Here is a 6,373-nt window from a genome sequence, read left to right as displayed (position 1 = left end):
ATCCCCAAGGCCTTGGAGACCCCCAAGTGTAACAGAGACCCCCACCCTTCACCCTCAGGGGTTTGGAGACCCCCCATCTCCATCCCCAGAGGGTTGGAGACCCCCATGTCTAACAAAGACCCCCCTAACCCTCACCCTCAGGGGTTTGGAGACCCCCAAGTCTTACAGAGACCCCCAATTCATCCCCAGGGTTTGGAGACCCCAACTCTTACAGAGACCCCCACCGTTCATTCCCAGGGTTTGGAGACCCCCAAGTCTAACAAAGACCCCCTTTATTCCCAGGGGTTTGGAGACCCCCAATCCATCCCCAGAGGTTTGGAGACCCCCAAATGTAAGAGAGACCCCCACCCTTCAACCCCAGGGTTTGGAGACCCCCAAGTCTAACGGAGACCCCCCCAATTCATCCCCAGGGGTTTGGAGACCCCCTCCATCCCCAAGGCCTTGGAGACCCCAAGTCTTAACAGAGACCCCCCCAATTCATCCCCAGGGGGTTGGAGACCCCCAAATGTAAGAGAGACCCCCACCCTTTATTCCCAGGGGTTTGGAGACCCCCAACTCTAACAGAGACCCCCACTCTTCACCCCCCGGGCTTTGAAGACCCCCCCCATCTCCATCCCCAAGGGTTTGGAGACCCCCAAATGTAACAGAGACCCCCAATCCCATCCCCAGGGGTTTGAAGACCCCCAAGTCTAACAGAGACCCCCACCCTTCATCCCCAGGGGGTTGGAGACCCCCAAGTCTTAACAGAGACCCCTCCCCAATTCATCCCCAGGGTTTGGAGACCCCCAATCCCATCCCCAAGGGTTTGGAGACCCCCAAATGTAACAGAGACCCCCAATCCCATTCCCAGAGGTTTGGAGACCCCCAATTCTAACAAAGACATCCCCCCCCCCAATTCATCCCCAGGGGTTTGGAGACCCCCAAGTGTCACAGAGACCCCCCCCCTTCATCCCCAAGGGTTTGGAGACCCCCAATCCCATTCCCAGGGGTTTGAAGACCCCCAAGTCTAACAAAGACCCCCCCCCAAGTCTAACAAAGACCCCCCCAATTCATCTCCAGGGTTTTGGAGACCCCCAAGTCTAACAGAGACCCCCACCCTCCATCCCCAGGGGTTTGGAGACCCCCAATCCCATCCCCATGGATTTAGAGACCCCCAAATGCAAGAGAGACCCCCAGGGCTTTGGAGACCCCCCCTCCATCCCCAGGGGTTTGGAGACCCCCAAGTGCAACAAAGACCCCCAATTCATCCCCAGGGGTTTGGAGACCCCCAAGTCTAAGAGAGACCCCCAATTCATCCCCAGGGATTTGGAGACCCCCAAGTCTTACAGAGACCCCCCCCTCACCCACTGCCCAGAGCGGGTCCATCTTTAATTTCAGACTCAATTTTAATTCCGGACCTTTTAAAAAACGGGTCCATTTTTAATTTAAGATCTTTTAAAAACGGGTCCATTTTTAATTCTAGACCCTTTAAAAACCGGTTACCTTGAATTTCAGACCCATTTTTAATTCCAGACCCTTTAAAAACGGCTCCATTTTTAATTTACGACCTGTTTCAGACCCTGTGGATGCTCCAGAGCCTGTGGATTCTCCAGACCTTTTCCAGAGCCTGTTGCTGTTCCAGAACCGGCTCCAGATCCCATGGATGCTCCAGAGCCCATGGATTCCCCAGACCCTGTTCCAGACCCATGGATGCTCCAGAAGCCACTCCAGAGCCTGGAGATGCTCCAGAGCCTGTTCCAGAGCCTGTGGATTCTCCAGAGCCTCTTCCAGACCTGGTGGCTGTTTCACACCCTGTTCCAGACCCTGTGGATTCTCCAGACCTTTTCCCAGAGCCTGTTGCTGTTCCAGAACCTGCTCCAGATTCTCTGGATGCTCCAGAGACTCTTCCAGACCCATGGATGCTCCAGAACCTGTTCCAGACCCTGTGCATACTCCAGAGACTCTTCCAGATCCCATGGATTCTCCAGAGCCTCTTCCAGACCTGGTGGCTGTTTCACACCCTGTTCCAGACCCTGTGGATTCTCCAGACCTTTTCCCAGAGCCTGTTGCTGTTCCAGAACCTGCTCCAGATTCTCTGGATGCTCCAGAGACTCTTCCAGACCCATGGATGCTCCAGAACCTGTTCCAGACCCTGTGCATACTCCAGAGACTCTTCCAGATCCCATGGATTCTCCAGAGCCTGTTCCAGACCTGGTGGCTGTTCCAGGCCCTTTTCCAGAGCCTGGGGATGCTCCAGAGACTCTTCCAGATCCCATGGATTCTCCAGAGCCTGTTCCAGACCTGGTGGCTGTTCCAGGCCCTTTTCCAGAGCCTGGGGATGCTCCAGAGACTCTTCCAGATCCCATGGATTCTCCAGAGCCTGTTCCAGACCCATGGATGCTCCAGAGCCCATGGATTCTCCAGAGACTCTTCCAGATCCTGGGGATTCTCCAGAGCCTGCTCCAGAGCCTGGGGATGCTCCAGAACCTGTGGAGTCTCCAGATCCTCTCCCAGACCCGGTGGCTGTTCCAGACTCTTTTCCAGACCCTGTGGATGCTCCAGAACCCACTCCAGACCTTGAGGATGTTCCAGACCCTGTTCCAGACCCTGTGGCCACTCCAGACCCCATTCCAGACCTGTGGATGCTCTCAGACCCTTTTCCAGATCCTGTGGCCACACCAGACCCTGTTCCAGACCCTGAGGATGTTCCAGACCCTCTTCCAGACCCATGGGTGCTCCAGAGCCTCTGGATGCTCCAGACCCTGTTCCAGATCCCATGGATTCTCCAAACCCCATCCCAGACCTTGAGGACACTTCAGACCCCGTTCCAGACCCTGTAGATGCTCCAGACCCTGTTCCAGACCCTGTTCCAGACCCTGTGGGTGCTTCAGATCCCATTCCAGACCTTGAGGATGTTCCAGACCCTCTTCCAGACCCATGGGTACTCCAGAGCCTCTGGATGCTCCAGACCCTGTCCCAGACCCTTTGGACTCTCCAAACCCCATCCCAGACCTTGAGGATGTTCCAGAGCCTGTTCCAGACCCTGTGGCCATTCCAGACCCCATTCCAGACCTGTGGATGCTCTCAGACCCTTTTCCAGATCCTGTGGCCACTCCAGAGCCTGTTCCAGAGCCTGTGGAGTCTCCAGACCCTATTCCAGACCCTGTGGCTGTTCCAGACCCTGTTCCAGACCCTGTGGATGTTCCAGATCCTGTTCCAGATCCTGTAGATGCTCCAGAGCCTGTGGGTGCTTCAGATCCCATTCCAGACCTCGAGGATGTTCCAGACCCTCTTCCAGACCCTGTGGATGTTCCAGAGCCTTTCCCAGACCCTGTGGCTGCTCCAGACCCCGTTCCAGACCCTGTGGATGCTCCAGAGCCTTTCCCAGACCCTGTGGCTGCTCCAGACCCCGTTCCAGACCCTGTGGATGCTCCAGACCCCATGGATGTTCCAGACCCCATGTGATCCCCCGGATTTTCCGGGAATTTCCCACTCTGCCCCTCCCAGGGCTGCTCTGGGGGTCCCATCACCCCCCCCCCCAAGACCATCCCTGTCCCAGGGTCCTCCTGGGAAGCTCCTGGAGCCTTTCCCTCCCTCTGGATCCTCCTGGAAGAAGGTCCTGGACAAATTCCCTCCCTCTGGATCCTCCTGGACAACTCCTGGAAGGTCCTGAACCCTTTTCCACCCTCTGGATCCTCCTGGAAAAAGGTCCTGGATCAATTCCCTTCCCCTGGATCCTCCTGGAAAAGGTCCTGGATCAATTCCCTTCCCCTGGATCCTCCTGGAGAAAACTCCTGGACCAATTCCCTCCCTCTGGATCCTCCTGGAAAATTCCTCGAAAAAGCTCCTGGACCAATTTCCACCCTCTGGATCCTCCTGGAAAAAAGTCCTGGATCCCTTTCCCTCCCTCTGGATCCCCCTGGAAAATTCCTGGAAGGTCCTGAACCCTTTTCCACCCTTTGGATCCTCCTGAAAAAAGGTCCTGAACCTCTTCCCTCCTCCTGGATTCTGCTGGAAAATTCCTGGAAGAAAGTCCTGGACCAATTCCCTTTCCCTGGATCCTCCTGGAAAAGGTCTTGGATCAATTCCCTCCCTCTGGATCATCCTGGAAAATTCCTGGAAGGTCCTGAACCCTTTTCCACCCTCTGGATCCACCTGGAAAGCTCCTGAACCCCTTCCTTCCTCCTGGATCCTCCTGGAAAGCTTCTGGAAAAAGGTCCTGGACCAATTCCCTTCCCCTGGATCCTCCTGGAAATCTCCTGGAAGGTCCTGAACCCTTTTCCACCCTCTGGATCCTCCTGGAAAAAGGTCCTGGATCCCTTCCCTCCTCCTGGATTCTGCTGGAAAACTCCTGAACCTCTTCCCTCCCTCTGGATCCTCCTGGAAAAAAGTCCTGAACCCCTTCCCTCCTCCTGTATCCTCCTGGAAAACTCCTGGAAAAAAGTCCTGGATCCCTTCCCACCCTCTGGATCATCCTGGAAAATTCCTGGAAGAAAGTCCTGGACCAAATCCTTCCCTCTGCATCCTCCTGGAAAAAAGTCCTGGACCAATTCCCTTTTCCTGGACCATCCTAGAAAAATCCTGGAAGGTCCTGAACCCTTTTCCACCCTCTGGATCCTCCTGGAAAAGGTCCTGGATCCCTTCCCTCCTCCTGGATCCTCCTGGAAAGCTCCTGGAAGAAAGTCCTGGACCAAATCCTTCCCTCTGGATCCTCCTGGAAAAAGCTCCTGGACCAATTCCCTTTCCCTGGATCCTCCTGGAAAACTCCTGGAAGATCCTGAACCCCTTCCCTCCCCATGGATCCTCCTGGAAAACTCCTGGACACCTTCTCTTCCTCTGGATCCTCCTGAAAAAAGTCCTGGATCAATTCCCTCCCCCTGGATCATCCTGGAAAACTCCTGGAAGAAAGTCCTGGACCAAATCCTTCCTTCTGCATCCTCCTGGGAAAAAGTCCTGGATCCCTTCCCTCCCCCTGGATCCTCCTGGAAAATTCCTGGAAGGTCCTGAACCCTTTTCCACCCTCTGGATCCTCCTGGAAAAAGGTCCTGGACCAATTCTCACCCTCTGGATCCTCTTGGAAAAAGGTCTTGAACCCATTCCTTCCTCCTGGATTCTGCTGGAAAAAGGTCCTGGATCAATTCCCTTTCCTTGGATCCTCCTGGAAAACTCCTGGAAGAAAGTCCTGGACCAAATCCTTCCCTCTGGATCCTCCTGGAAAAAGGTCCTGAATCCCTTCCCTACTCCTGGATCCTCCTGGAAAATTCCTGGAAGAAGGTCCTGGACCAAATCCTTCCCTCTGGATCCTCCTGGAAAAAAGTCCTGGATCAATTCCCTCCTCCTGGATCCTCCTGGAAAATTCCTGGAAGAAGGTCCTGGACCAATTCCCTTCTCCTGAATCCTCCTGGAAAGCTCCTGGACCAAATCCTTCCCTCTGCATCCTCCTGGAAAAAAGTCCTGGATCAATTCCCTCCCCATGGATCCTCCTGGAAAAAAGTCCTGGATCCCTTCCCTCCCTCTGGATCCTCCTGGAAAAAGGTCTTGGACCAATTCCCTTTCCCTGGATCCTCCTGGAAAGCTCCTGGACCAAATCCTTCCCCCAGGATCCTCCTGGAAAAAAGTCCTGGATCAATTCCCTCCCCCTGGACCATCCTAGAAAAATCCTGGAAGAAAGTCCTGGACCAAATCCTTCCCTCTGGATCCTCCTGGAAAAAAGTCCTGGACCAATTCCCTCCCTCTGGATCCTCCTGGAAAAATCCTGGAAGAAGGTCCTGGACCAATTCCCTTTCCCTGGATCCTCCTCCCCAGGAGCTCCCAGGGACGGGACCATCCCTGTGTGGGTCCCAATCCCGAAGGGAAACGACCCCAAAAACGAGATCCCAAAAAAAAAGATCCCAAAAACGAAATCCCAAAAAAAAAGAGACCCCAAAAAAAGGAGCCTGGAAAGGGAGCTGTGCCCGAGGCGACTCCCAGAAACCGAGGATGCACAAAACCCTCCCGCCTCACAAACCCCTTTATTCCCAGGCACACAAATCCCCCTCCTGCTGGGAGAGATTCCCGAGGGAATCTCCCGGGAAAAGCCCCCAAAACAAAAGGGCCCCGAGCCCGGCGCTCATCTCTGCCGGGACTCGAACCCGGAACCTCTGGATTAGAAGTCCAGCGCGCTCGTCCATTGCGCCACAGAGACCTCACCGCCAGCGCGCCGGCGGAGGAGACACCAAACCCCCAGCCCCCCAGGGGTCCTTCCCATCCATCCTCATCGTCAATTCACTCATGGATCTGTCACAAATCCCACCCCGGGGTCCTTCCATCCATCCCCATCCTCCTGGCTGCATCACAAATCTCCCCCTGAGCCCCCCCCCCCGGGGTCCTTCTGATCCATCCTTATTGTCAAACT

The 6,373-nt window shown here is 55.1% G+C and overlaps 1 non-coding gene across 1 annotated transcript; it reads right to left on the bottom strand.

The window, feature by feature from the left end:
• Positions 1-6,089: 6,089 nt before the first annotated feature.
• TRNAR-UCU (transfer RNA arginine (anticodon UCU)) lies at positions 6,090-6,163 on the bottom strand. The gene has a single exon. It is a non-coding gene; the product is annotated as a tRNA-Arg (tRNA).
• Positions 6,164-6,373: the final 210 nt, after the last annotated feature.

The sequence above is a fragment of the Myiozetetes cayanensis genome, unplaced genomic scaffold (assembly GCF_022539395.1).
Source record: "Myiozetetes cayanensis isolate MyiCay16 unplaced genomic scaffold, myiCay2020 scf119, whole genome shotgun sequence".
In the NCBI taxonomy this organism is placed as follows: domain Eukaryota; kingdom Metazoa; phylum Chordata; class Aves; order Passeriformes; family Tyrannidae; genus Myiozetetes; species Myiozetetes cayanensis.
The sequence above is the reverse complement of the archived record's forward strand: the minus strand, read 5'-3'. Positions and strand labels throughout refer to the sequence as shown.